At 41.5% G+C, this 13757-nt stretch overlaps 1 protein-coding gene across 12 annotated transcripts in view; it reads right to left on the bottom strand.

Moving 5' to 3' along the window:
* Positions 1 to 13757, bottom strand: part of BACH2 (BTB domain and CNC homolog 2) — a 358349-nt gene that overhangs the window by 142795 nt on the left and 201797 nt on the right. For 4 of the 12 annotated variants that reach the window (XM_082730571.1, XM_082730565.1, XM_082730573.1 and 1 more), the window contains exon 3: positions 12860 to 13008. The exons of 7 other annotated variants lie outside the window; for them this stretch is intronic. The gene's annotated coding sequence lies outside the window, so the exon portion shown is untranslated. Of the gene's footprint in view, positions 1 to 4403; positions 4677 to 12859; positions 13009 to 13757 lie in introns of those variants that run through there. One more of the 12 variants, XM_082730563.1, reaches the window with a different exon arrangement.

The raw sequence follows: 13757 nt of genomic DNA, 5'->3' as shown, positions 1-13757 counted from the left end.
CTTTACATTATTCAACCAGAGGAATAATGAGCTCGGCCCAGCCAGTACCCTCAAACTGCACATGAAGGATAAAACTGGCTGTTATCCTGGAAGAAGCACACAGTGTATCAATGGCATGGATTTCAGAGTCTCTGTCATTCCTTATGAAGGTGTGGGAGGAAATCACAGCCACAGCCTCATTCATCACCTTCCTTTGCCTACGGATTTTGCAGATACTCCAGTCTATGGCAAAATACAATAACGCAGGCAAAGATAAGGGGGAGTGTCTGTGTTCAGGGAGGGGACTAAAGCTATATAACCATAAAAGGGACTAAAGCGATATCCATAATGCCAAGAACTTTGTTAGTTACTTCAAATGATTTGCTCTCTCTAAAAAGCATTCTTCCATTTCATTCAATGGAAAAAATTCTAAAAAGCAGCACTGTCTGGATATATAGTAAGAACCTGGGCACCATTCTAATGAAAGACAGATCTTACTGGTGGACTTCAGCTGGGAAACCTCTCCACTCCAGCTTGTGGGGGACTAACGTTAAAAACCCAGAAACCCCAATGGTGATGCTGAAACACAAGTTGTAAGCTGGAAGTTGTATTTGTCAGCAGATAGGACAGACCATGAAAAAAATAATGGAGAGAAATTAAAACAAACAAACAAACAAAAAACTAGCAAAATATATCAATTGGTAAAACCAAGCCTTCACTGTTTTCTATCACTCTCATGTTTCAATTCCTTAGCTTATTGATCTCATTTATCACTTCTTGTCAGGTCCCAGGTGAGGCAAAGTCAAGTTGCAGTCGTAATTTCTTTTTTAATTTGATAAATGAAAACACTGTATCCGAAAAGGTCATGGAGGCGACTGAAGGAAGGGTCTGATGTATACCCTTAGCATCTAATACTAAAGGTTAAACAAAGAAACTGAGTGATGCCTATCAATTATGACCTTATCATGAAAATAAAATATTTTACATTTTCCTTTTTTTTTTAAGCAAGCTCTATACCCGGCTTGGGGCTTGAACTCACAACTCTGAGATCAAGAGTTGTATGCATTACCAAATGAACCAACCAGGTGCCCCAAATATTTTTATTTATTTAAATAGGCTCCATGCTCAGTGTGGAGCCCAATGCGGGGTTTGAATCAGCCCTGAAGTCAAGATCTGAGCTGAGATCAAGAGTGAGACACTTAAACAGCTGAGCCATGCAGTATCCCTATATTTACTTAAAAAAAAAAAAAAAGATTTTATTTATATAGTTTCAGAGAGAGCGTGCACACGTAAACAGGGGGAGCTGCAGGCAGAGCAGGCAGAGGGAGAAGCAGGCTCCCTGCTGAACAAGGAACCAATGCAGGACTCTATCCCAGGACCCTGGGATCATGACCTGAGCCAAAGGCAGACAGACACTTAATCAACTGTGCCACCCAGGCGTCCATACGTTTATTTTATTTATTTATTTTTTAAAAAGATTTTATTTATTTATTTGAGAGAGAGACAGTGAGAGAGAACATAAGTGAGGAGAAGGTCAGAGAGAGAAGCAGACCCCCGTGGAGCTGGGAGCCCCATGCGGGACTCGATCTCGGAACTCCGGGATCATGACCTGAGCCAAAGGCAGTTGTCCAACCGAGCCACCCAGGCGTCCCACGTTTATTTTTTTAAATGGAAAAATTTGGTGGACAGAAAGACTCTTAGAAGGGCAGGTATACACGAAATTAAACAGTAAGTACTTTTTTAAAAAGAATAAAAACTAAAAGAAGCAATAGTAATTGTTTTCTGCCTGTCAGTATCTGGTCATCTCTAGGACTGACTGGTAACCAGAATTGTAACAGATGCAATGTTTTCTGTAGGGAATTATACCACCATGGAAACTAATTGCTCCTGAAGTTTTGCCCATTCCCACCTGAAATATTTAAAATTGTACTTGATTACACCATTAGTGCTCTCTCTTTCAGAATGTATATCAGCAGGTACTACAATTAACATGCACAGATGTTAGAACCGAAATATCCATGTTTAAATAAAAAACATAGCGAGAAGGTAAAAATAACTAAATGTGCTCAACACCGTACTGATCTTAAAAGGAAAGAGAGGCTTACGTTGTGCTGGCTTAATGGCAAAATAAAGAAATACCCCCCAGATGGCATCGGTAACCCTATGAGGAACCAAACTACTCCGTAAATGACTTGTCGCTTTCTAATTGAGAAACAATGAACAGGAGGCTGACCGTGTGTCCATTTAATTCCAAAATTCACACCCCAAGCATACAGGAGGAACCCCAAATGCCCTAAAAATCTCCAGCACATTCCTATGTTACAAAAGCACAGATCAGAGTAACAACCCCATTGTTTTGTTAAGTGCTGGCTTTGTGCTTCATATACGTTATTTCATTTAATCCCCACAACCAAACTCTGAGGTAGGTGCTATCCCTATTCCCATTTTCAAACAAAAACAACCAGGCTTAGGAAAGATTAACAGATCAAGGTCAGCCCACAGCCAAGCTCAGATTTGGTCCCAAGTCCTCCTTCTCCCAAAGCTCTTGCCTTGCTTGAACCACCATGCTTTCCTGTCTGACTCGGCTGGAGAAACCAGTGAGGAATGTGATTTACAGTCTTCAATTTCCAGAGGCTTCTGGAATGACTGTCCTTCTGACTCATCTCATTTCACAAATGACATCAACCTGAAAGGCTCATTCTTTGGAAATGCCACAGCCACTCGGCCAGTGGAATGGGGACAGCACCATCACTGGGATCACGAAGGTCCAAATTTCCCTGTGAACGCTGACGCCACCTCTCTTTGGTGTTTCTTCTAGCCACAAACTGGCACGTTATCGTTTACTGTGGTTGCAGCAGACTCAGCAGTCAGAGGAAGGGGAGTTTTTACTTGGTTAACTGCCCCACCCCCCAACATCTGTGTCCACGGAGGGCATTCCAGGACAGGCATGCTCTCCCTCATCCTTGTCCCCTTTCCCCACCAGCCCATGAGTCCCCACACAGAAGATGTGGCTAATCTCTTGGCAACACCACTAAGAGCTCCTTCCCTTGCTGTTCTACGAGTCTTTAAGAAACAACTTTCTAACAATGAGTCAAAAAGATGGATGCTTTAAAACAGCATTTCAAACAAGGCAATTACTTTAAAAAAAAAAAAAAAGATCTGAAGATTCTATCACATCTTCTTTCAACCTTCCATCGACACAATCTGTTTATGTATGAGTCGTGTCTTTCTTCCTTCAGAAGGGGAAAATGCTGATAAACTAGCACATGCAGACAAAAAGCGCAAAAACCCGGCCACCTCTTGCTGCTTAAACAGAGTCACATTTATTTCCCAATGCACCACTTACCAGACAGATGCAAAGATGTGGGCAAGCCAGTCATCAGAATTAACAGAGTGATTGTGCTTGCACTACATATTCTGATTTGTATGAATCTTATTTTTAGCCATGCACAAAGGGCAATAAATGGAAAATCTTATTCTAACCGCTACTTTTTCTGGGCCACCCACACTGCTCCACCTACCGCCAAGTTCACAAATGTACAAAAAACCCAACCCAGGGTTTGTCCTCACAAGGGATGCAAAGAGGCTAAAATGAGTGACATTTTTTCCAGTTAGTGTTGGTACTTTCACTCTTTTTCTGTATCAGGACTTTCAGGGAAAACAACGTTGACTTAATCTACAGGCATTTTCCAAGACTCTGCGCTGGTATGTCCTTCAGCGCACAGGCGAGCATGACCCACCAGGCGCGGGCACTTCCCTGCCGCGAGCCGCATGTCAGCCAACTTTCAGCAAGGCAATGCACCCGCAGACGTTTCTGTACCTCCAGGGAGATGATACCTACCGCATTTTTGTTTTGAAACAACGACAGCATTTTAAAAGTTCTTCAAATGAACCAAAGGGATCAGCAGAAGCAGAAGCATTTCTAAGACGGAGCAGACGGTCGGAAATGATTTCACCCAAGTTGGGTCAGTATCACTTGCCCTAAATCTGCTTTTAGTTTGCAGTGGGACAATGCACACCAAGGCACAGGAGCCTCCTGCCATCCCCCTTCCCTCCCGTGCAGCCCCCTCCCCGTCCGCGCCGTCCACAGTCCCCACCGCATGGCCGGCAGCCCACCAAGCAGCTGATGCTAAGAGAGACACTTTGAGAGCGAACCAGAAAAACACAGTGATAAAGAGGACGTTTTCTAGGGGCACAGAGAGGATAGAGATGAGGACCTCCTGCTGATTTGCCATCTCTTTAGACTTTTAGTGAAAAGTTAAATTATTAAGGTCCCAAGGGAGCAATTAAAATGCTTGTTCTTCCCAACCCTCTGCAGACCCAACAGCACACATAGGCAGGTAGTGATCAATATTTAAAAGTCAGCTCAGCAAAATAATTAAGACACAAAAGGAGGCAACTCTGAGAAAAACGTCTTTCTTTACCTGTGTGCTTGCTCATTATCCAGAAACTAGAGGAAATGTTCTGTCATCCTCTGGTAGCTAACACACGCCCTGCGCAGCTAACACCTTCTTCTGATAACGCACGGTACTAGAACAGCCCTGGTGAGGTGTATCAGAAAACCTTTTTTGGGTTAGAGTCCACTCTCGTCAGACCGTCTGACTAGTGCTGTAAAAACACGGGTAATTAAGTGTTACGAAAAAGTGGGTCATACACCACTGAGATACAACCACACCGCCCCCAAACTAGCCTCCAAATGACTGTGCTCCGAGGAGGTGGGAGGGGTCTGAACACAGCGAAAGCAAAACTTTTATGTGGTGAGGAGCATTTTGGTTTTCACTGGTTTAGGTTAGAGAAAGTTAATCTCAATGTCAACTACAAACCAAATAACGTTTAATGCGTTCTTGAAATTTTATGACCAACGCCGGCTGTTCATGTAGCGGGAAATTCAGGTTACAATGTCATAAACTGTCCAAGGGACAGTCTCAGGCTTAAATGACATGCCCGTCCCCGGAGAGCGAGCGCTGTGACTCAGTGAAGCGAGGCGGTCAAACCGAAACTGAAGACAAAGTAGCAAATTCTTATTATCCACATTAGCATCTCCTTCTCCTAGGGAGGATCAAAGGACTGCACACCACTTCCCCACACCTGGAGCCAACCAACCTGGGCATTTAACAATCACGGATTTTTATCAAAACACCCTTGGACGTTCATTCATCTGTCACTCAAGAGACACCGAAATATTAATTCAGCACCTACTTGAGTTCTGATTATAAACAAGGGCACAAAGGATGGGAAGGGGTGCCGAGAGAAGAACTTAGAAGAATCTGCTTTCAAAGAACTTCAGTCTGACACAGGGGAGAAGACCGGGTCATACCCATGCCAAATACAGATTAATCTTTTAAAATAAAATCTATTCTAGCAGCTGCTCATTATAGACTTCCTACCCTTTTTTAAAAAATTTATGTTCAATTAGCCACTGTATAGTACATCATTAATTTTTTTTTAACTTTTTAATTTTTTTTAATAAACATATAATGTATTATTAGCCCCAGGGGTCCAGGTCTGTGAATCGCCAACTTTACACACTTCACAGCACTCACCATAGCACATAACCTCCCCATCATTAGTTTCTGATGTCGTGTTTCTATTGACAAAAGACTTGCAGATAACATTCCTACACCATTTCTCAGATGAATCTTTTAATAATCCCCTAATTTCATTTATTTATTTATTTATTTATTTATTTATTTAAAAACCAGGGTTTTCTTTCAGTGCTCAAAGTCCTTTCTAACCTTGGCTATATGTTAGAATTCACCCTGATCCAAAACCTTAGCATTCTCGGGTCAGCTGGGTGGCTTAGTAGGTTAAAGGTCTGCCTTCTGCTCCAGTCATGATACCCAGGGTCCTGGGATCGAGACCTACAACAGGTTCCCCCTTCAGCAGGGAGCCTTCTTCTCCCTCTCCCCCTGTGGTGCTCTCTCTCAATCTCTGTGTCAAATAACTAAATAATTTAAAAAAAAACGCCAAAAAACAAAAAAAGTCTTAGAATTCTCCAAAGGGAAGCACAGAGTTACCAACACAATCCCAGGAGTAATCACACTACACCAGAAGAATCTGAAGAGAAGTTTCTTTGAAGGTGGATAAAGGATACAAAGCTGAAGGAAAACTCTGGTTCATAGCACAAGAAAGGATATATTTGAATCACATTTTGTTACCATCAGGTATAAAATTAGAGTTCTACTGGAGAACATATTGTTTGGATTATGGATGGGGAAAGGGGATCTGGCTAACCAAACTTTCCCATTTCTGGCAAATTCCATAGAGCATACTGAATATGAATTTTTACGTAACTAGAATACAATGAGTTGATCTAACATGAAAACCATCCTGTACATAATTAAATGCTTCTTTTCTGATTCCAGAGGCCCATGAGGATCTTGCAAGGCCACTCAATAATCTTTTTTATTAACAAAATGCAGAAATGAAAAAAAAAAGTTAATACTGATTTCCACTTGATAGAGATAATGGTGTATCTACACAGGTTCTTATAAGAGTTGATTAATGTAATTTGAAATGAGAAAAATAAGAAACTAGGAGATGATTGTCCTAGAAACTGATATCTGAAGTCATCATTCTTAAACTCCACCAAATTTGTAAGATATAATCCGTCCAGAGTACTGCTTGTAAATTTGGAATCATTTGATTAATTGAAAAAAGTCTGGAAAAAGACACAAAAGTATTTAATAGTCAGGTGCTATCTAGGTGGCTGGATTATAGATAATTTATTTTCTTTCCTTTTCTGTTATTTTATAAATTATGTCCAATAAACATATTACTTTCACAATCAGGAAAATAAAGTTCTGCTTTGATGAAAGGAAACAATTAATTATTCTCTGATTCTGCTCTTCCTACTAATGAGAAACAATTAATACATGGAACCCAGTATAATAATCTGGCCTGGTGACAAGTCAGACATGAAATACAGGAAAAATCTACTAGAAACAATAGATTAAAGCTTCTAGTTAAGTTCTGCGAGGACTCTTAAGAATCTTGCTACACTCCAAAATGTTGCAAATACCACTCTTCTGCAATGATCCATGGTCCTCGTACTCTCCAGCTGCAGCAAACCTCCAGATGCTAGGGCCATCACAATGACCAGTTTAATGGGGGAGGGCGAGGTGGTGTCCTTGTAAGAGCACGGTGTCCCTCTTTGTGTTAAATCATGGCTCAGACAGAGGTGTCACTTTGCTAATGAATGGCACATCCAAAAGAGAGCCTATAAATAATTTCTAAAAGCAACAGATTGGAAATTACTAGATAAACTATTTGTGCTACAACTGATAATCACTTGGAAAAGCAACTTTATAATATGCATGGCTGAGTTTATTTGGAGAGTCATAGGGAATACCATTTGAAATTTTTGATTTACATATTAATGTATATTACCATGCTGGTGAAATCACCCCTGTCTGTACCATTAGGGTATATGCAGAGAATGAAAATTAATTTTGATAATGCCTTGAGCAGAACACAATTGTGAAACTGAATGCTACAAGTAAACATATCATACATTCTTTTAAAAAAACACAACAGAATTGGCTTCAAAACTATGCCAATGGTTTTCCAAAAATTCCAGGAACTAAATATATATGTTCATTAAATTATTTTCTATAGTACTCTTAATACCATTAATATCACAACTTTTAAATGGCTTCCAAGCATAATACACTTAAGGACAATATCTGAAATTTAAACTCGGACACTGGAAAGGCAGTTAAAGCCAAAACCTGCACAGTTTTTCAAGAAGAATAAAAATTGTGTATTTCTCTTCCACAAGTCAACAGTTTTAGATTATTAATTAGGGCAGGAAAAATGCTAAAATAAAACTTCAGTTAACTGGACTAATTTGAGGACAGGAAGATTTTTGTTTGTTTCAACTTTCTGGTCAATTGGCAGACAGCTAAGAAATGCTTTTGTTCAGAATATTTCCAAAGTAGTTTCTTTTCCTAATTTTAAAACATTTAACCATTCTCAATGATTCAGCAGGTCAGTGTCATCAGGTATAGATATCCCCCAGGGTATATTCTCCATTTTTACTAAAGCAAAACTCTCTTGTTTTCTGAATATCTATTTCTGAAAATGGGAAGTGGGATGTGTGCGGTAGGGAGGGTGGGGTGTGCGGGTGGGGGTCAACTAGGGGTGCGGAGATGTGAAGGTCAGTTAATTCAGGCTTCTGGGTTAGTTGGGTTCCAGGTAGCTAAGCTATCACCAAACACGAATTCGGTGTATGCAACGAGGCAATCTGATTCCTAGGAAACATGAGCGCCTACAAGGGGCGTCCCCAAGGGTCTATCTTTGTTGGTATTCTCTACCTTACGTCATTCCATCTGGGTGACTTGGTTTGCTGGTCTTCTCTGGGGGAAACCCATGTCACTGTGTCCATCTAAAAATTAAGGTCTCTAAACTCCTGGGGTTGAGTTTATTTTGATTTGATTCTACAGCCATGTTATTTCAACTCGGGCTTAAGGAACAGGCAGCCACATGTGGAAGTCATGGATGAAGAAACATTTGCTTTTCTGTCTCTTGGACTTGCTGCCCTGGATTGTCTTTTCTATAAAAACCTTTCATTCCAGTTTTGGAGATCTTAGTTGCTGAAACCTTTACTTTGCCCTCTTGCCATGACCTAGAGAGTTTATTTCCAAGCAGGTTTGGAGAGTCTGGGTAGGAATGATAGGGCTGATTTACACATACTGTGCTTTAACACTGATGAGTTAATTTCCCCTCTCTCGGTTATACTTTTTCCTTAAGCCAAATACATATATATATATATATATATATATCTGAATATCTATTTCAGATAGAAATAGAGGATGTGGAGTATTTTATATTTCATTTGGACTCTGGAGAACAGGCATTATATGTATATGTATATATGTATGCAATAAACACACACATACCCACACACACAAATAATCTTGGGTATTCCCTGATTATTCCTTCCTCCTCCCTTAAGAGGGCGTGGGATAATTTAGGACATGGGTTTCTGAGCTTTCTGGAACTATGGGTCCTTATGCACTGCTCTTAAGGAATGATAAGCCCTGGTCAGACTCAAGCCAGGACCTGAATGTCGTACAGGAGGTCTGAGGAAATCATGGCTCCTGGATCCCACGAGACTCTGCTGACCATTTTCCAAGTCCAGCTTTCAGGAAACATAGAAAAAAAGCAAAATCTCCCCAAAGTCGGGTCCAAAGAGATCAACCTCGTAAGTTCAATCCTGCATATTTGTCCCAGAATTGCAGGACTGACTAAATTGTTCTGTGATACAGGTACACTGACACCTTAAACTACAAAACTACAGTGATTTGGTGATGAGGAGTATTTTATATTTCATTTGGACTCTGGAGAACAGGCATTATAATAATTTGAGGCTCTGTTCCAGGAGAATTATCTGCTATTAATTTTGTTCCATAGACTTCCTTTTCCTACTAGGCTTCAATCTGTGGCTAATATTATAATCAAGTCTGTATCCCCTAGTTTGTGCCTCAGCATCCGCCCCTACTGAGGAAGACCTGCTACGTGCCTTAGCGAAGCACACAGGTAAGACCGTGCATTCTGGTGCTCTATTGGACTCGTTCGGGAACACACAATTCAGATGAACTGAGCAGCCCCGTTACAGGTGCACAGGTGGGCACCACTTCCTCCATCACAGTGAAACAGCTTTCCTGTAGGTGTCAGGGGCATTTGGTCGACATTACAGCTGTTTATGGCAAATTGCCCTGGGAGTTTCTGACATACCTGTCCTTGCCCTGACAGAAAACCCTCCCTGGGACTGAAGTACACATTCTGCAGATCCCTTTCCTTTGCCCAAAGGGTTCCAGGGAAAGAATCAGGGCGGAGGAAGGTCTGAGGTCCATCGCCAACAATTCTCACCCCACCGTCGCAAACTGTAATAACCTTGTCAAGCTCTAGTTAGTTATTCTGCATAACATTCTTGGAAGGAAAGTGAGCTCCGGTATTGAGTTTTAAAAAATCATGAATTAATTATTAGTTAACGAATTATTTTTTACTGGGATAAGATATATACATATTTACCATTTTTAAAGTATATTCACATTGTTGCACAGTCATCGCCACTATCCATCTCCAGAAATTTTTCATTTTCCCAACGTGCAACTACCCATTTAACACCAACTCCCCATTCTCCTCCATTCCCAAACCTTGGCACCCTTTATTCTATTTTCTGGCTATAAGCCCAAAAACTCCAGACACTTCATGTAAGTGGGATCATACAATACTTGTCATTTTGTGTCTGGCTTACCTCATTTAGTTTCTTCAAAGTTCATCTATGTTGTGGCATGTGTCAGACTTTTGTATCTTTTTAAGGCCAAATCATATTCCATTGTATGTACATGCTCCATTTTCCTTACTCATTCATCCACTGATAGATGTTTGTGTCGCTTCTACTTTTTGGTTACTGTGAATAATGTTCTAGGAACATCTGTTCAAGCTCTGCTTTCAGTTCTTTTAGGTATATCCCCAGAAGTGGAATTGCTGGATCCTGTGGTAATTCCATGTTTACTGTTTTGAAGAACTGCCATACCATTTGGTATTTAGGTTTTTTTTTTTTTTTTTTTTTAAATTCATAAGCTTAATTGTTTAATGCAGATTCAGGTTGAGAGCAAAACTGAGTGGAAAGGAGAGAGGGTTCCCACACGCCCCACCTCCCCACCCCCGTCCCCACACAAGCATGACTCTCTAGGCACTCAGAGACTTGAGCGCTTCACCCCAGGCAGCAGGGAGTGATCTTGGCAGCCTCTGCCAGGTAGGGCAGGAGCTCTAAGCGCGGAGTCACCTGAGGTGAGTCACCTGAGGTGTCCGAACAGCTTTCTTCCTTCCCAGCCTGCACTCATGCAACCGACTGCCATCTAAGGTCATCCCTACAGGAAACCTGACGTGTAAACATAGGCACTCACAGATGCCAAAGCAGGAAGGCGATTAAGGAGGGTTTGATCCAATCTACTTCTTCCATATCATGGCAAAGGTGCTTCATACACTCAAAACGTTGCTTCCAAGAATGCTGTGCAGAGTAACTCGTTAGTGCTTGACAGAGGTGTTATATTTTGTGAGGGTGGAGTAAGAAAACACAGTTACCTCACTCACAACTCTCTCAGGCCTCTTACCCGCCGAGTTACGCAGTGGGCAGCGCCCACAAGACAGCTCTGGATTAATTCTTTCCAGAACTCTTTCAACACCTACCAGTTTTTTGTTTGATTTATTGGATTCTGTGATTTTCATTTTACTTTGTTTCTTTAAAGATTTTTAGATTTATATATTTGACAGAGAGAAAGAGAAAGAGCGAGAGAGGGAACACAAACAGGGGGAGTAGGAGAAGCAGTCTTCCCGCCGAGCAGAAAGCCTATTGTAGGGCTGGATCCCAGCACCCTGGGATCATGACCTGAGCTGAAGGCAGACGCTTAACAACTGAGCCACTCAGGTGCCCCATGATTTTCGTTTTAAATACACGGACTTAAATCTATCTCCAGGATTTTTGGTTCTGCCAATGGCTAGGCAATAGATAAGCTCCTTCATTATGTCTGCTTTGGAACTGCTTTATTAACAGCAATTAGTCTCGATTCCTGTGAGTTCTAATAAAAAAACTGCGTGTCCTAAGTGCCACTCTGAATGAACATTTACCATACCAAGTAAAATATTATAAATCACAATGCTTATCCACAGATTGAAAATGCCCAGAAATTTCTCATACATTTCCTGGACAGCATCACTCATACTATTTTTATACTCACGCCAACTCAATGAAACAAAAGAAAAATGTTTAAAATTCTTACAATGAAAGCTAGAAATATCCAAAATGCATATATATTCGTAGGCACATATGTACATTTGCATGTATGCTCACATATATCCAAATGCACATTTGTTGAGCCAGAATCTTCCACTCTTTTCCACTAACATGGAATAAATTGCTCTTGTCCTCAGTGGAGAGGTGATTGGCTTATTCCGAAGCTAACCCTGATCCTCAAACTATGTCACTCCTGAGAACTTAAAACCCCACAAAAACCAGGACTTGATGACTCAGACTATTAATTAGAGATGCACCTGTCTTCCCACATGCATTTTGTAAATCAAGTCCCATCTAAGTGTAGGAGAGGAAAGATAAGACTCAATGATTCACTCTGAAAAGCAGCGATAGATTTCTCAACCCAAGAGAAAAAAGGATTTTCCCTTTTGAGTATCTAAAAACACAGATGAGCGTGCCCGCAAAAGGACTGTAGCTGTCATTTTCGCTCGATACAGCGCAGTCAGTCACCCTTGTTATAAATCCAAGGACAAAGAACCACTGGTACCATTGACTAAAGCCGGCACAGAATACAGCACCTACTTGCCTGAACTTTCTGATGTGACGGTGCCGAGAGGACCTTAAAACTCTTTTCTTGAGAGATGAGTTGATATATTCAGCAAAGCACTAAATATCTTAATTTAGTGGCACTTAATAATGAATATTTAATACATTTTTTTCTCCCTGTATCGTCCATCCTTTCAGTGACACTTGAATTGAAGCAGTGATTCTCAGAGTGGAGTCCCTGGACCCTCTGCCTCAGTATCACCTGGAAACTTGTTAGCAAAGCAACTTCCCAGCCTGCCCCAGGTCTGCGGAATCAGAAATTCTGGGCACCAGGCCCAGCAAGCTGTCCTTTAACAAGCCCTCCAGGTGATTCTGATGCAAACGAAAGATCCACTGAATTAAGGAGCCACCAATATGCAGATTCTACTCCCTGCTCCCTTCCTCAATTAGAATTTTCAAGATACTCTGTTGAAAGAAAAGTCACCCATGGGGGTTTAGGCTACTTGCTATTATCACCTAAGAAAATTCTTACCGTTGTTTGGTTTGAGGAAAGTAACCTTGGTGAAAACTTACATGTAATTTTTCCAGGCTCTGTGCTGGCTTCGAGGCTTAGGACGCAGGGAACTGGGCGAAGGGAGAGATGAGAAGGCTCCAGCAATCCATTCAGACATGGACCCCAAAGCTTTGCAGGGTAACCTTGTGACAGGTCAGTGAGTGTCCACCTGAATGGGGGCGGAAGAGCTGTCCATTAGCAGAGTAAACCTCGCACCTTCCTGTTCCTCCCTCCCTCCAGCCATCCTGCTCACCACAAACAGAATATGAGAAAACAGTCCATAGGATTAATGCCTGGGCTCAATCCTATTCCCTGAGCGTTTCCTGAAGGTGAGTATCCTTAACCGGGGACTCTTTGGAACCCCAAAGCAGTTTGGAGGTGGGTCACTGTTCAACCTCATGAATGTTTTTCTTTCAAAACACCAGAACACCTTGGTTTAGAAGACACATGTAACTGCAGTAACAGGAATATGCAGGAAGCAAGGGATAAATTCAGGAACTCTGACGGAAATGAGAGGATTCTCTGATGCCTTACATGTTTATTTTTTTTTTTATTTTTAATTTTTCTTAGATTTTACTTATTTATTTGACAGACAGAGATCACAAGTAGGCAGAGAGGCAGGCAGAGAGAGAGGAGGAAGCAGGCTCCCCGCTGAGCAGAGAGCCCGATGCGGGGCTCGATCCCGGGACCCTGAGATCATGACCTGAGCTGAAGGCAGAGGCTTTAACCCACTGAGCCACCCAGGTGCCCCTTAAATGTTTATTTTTAATACTCTTTTCTGATGATAAATTGATACATGCTTGTTGTAGAACATTTGGAAACTATGGGAAAGCATAAGGAAAAGGTATCAAGAAACAGACTTAATTGTTGGGCATAGACCAGAGCGGAGGTAGCTGGAGGGACGGGTGAAATCCAGGA

Source organism: Mustela nivalis (genome assembly GCF_964662115.1).
Source record: "Mustela nivalis genome assembly, chromosome: 5".
Taxonomy (NCBI): domain Eukaryota; kingdom Metazoa; phylum Chordata; class Mammalia; order Carnivora; family Mustelidae; genus Mustela; species Mustela nivalis.
This window is presented reverse-complemented; position numbering and strand designations above follow the sequence as displayed.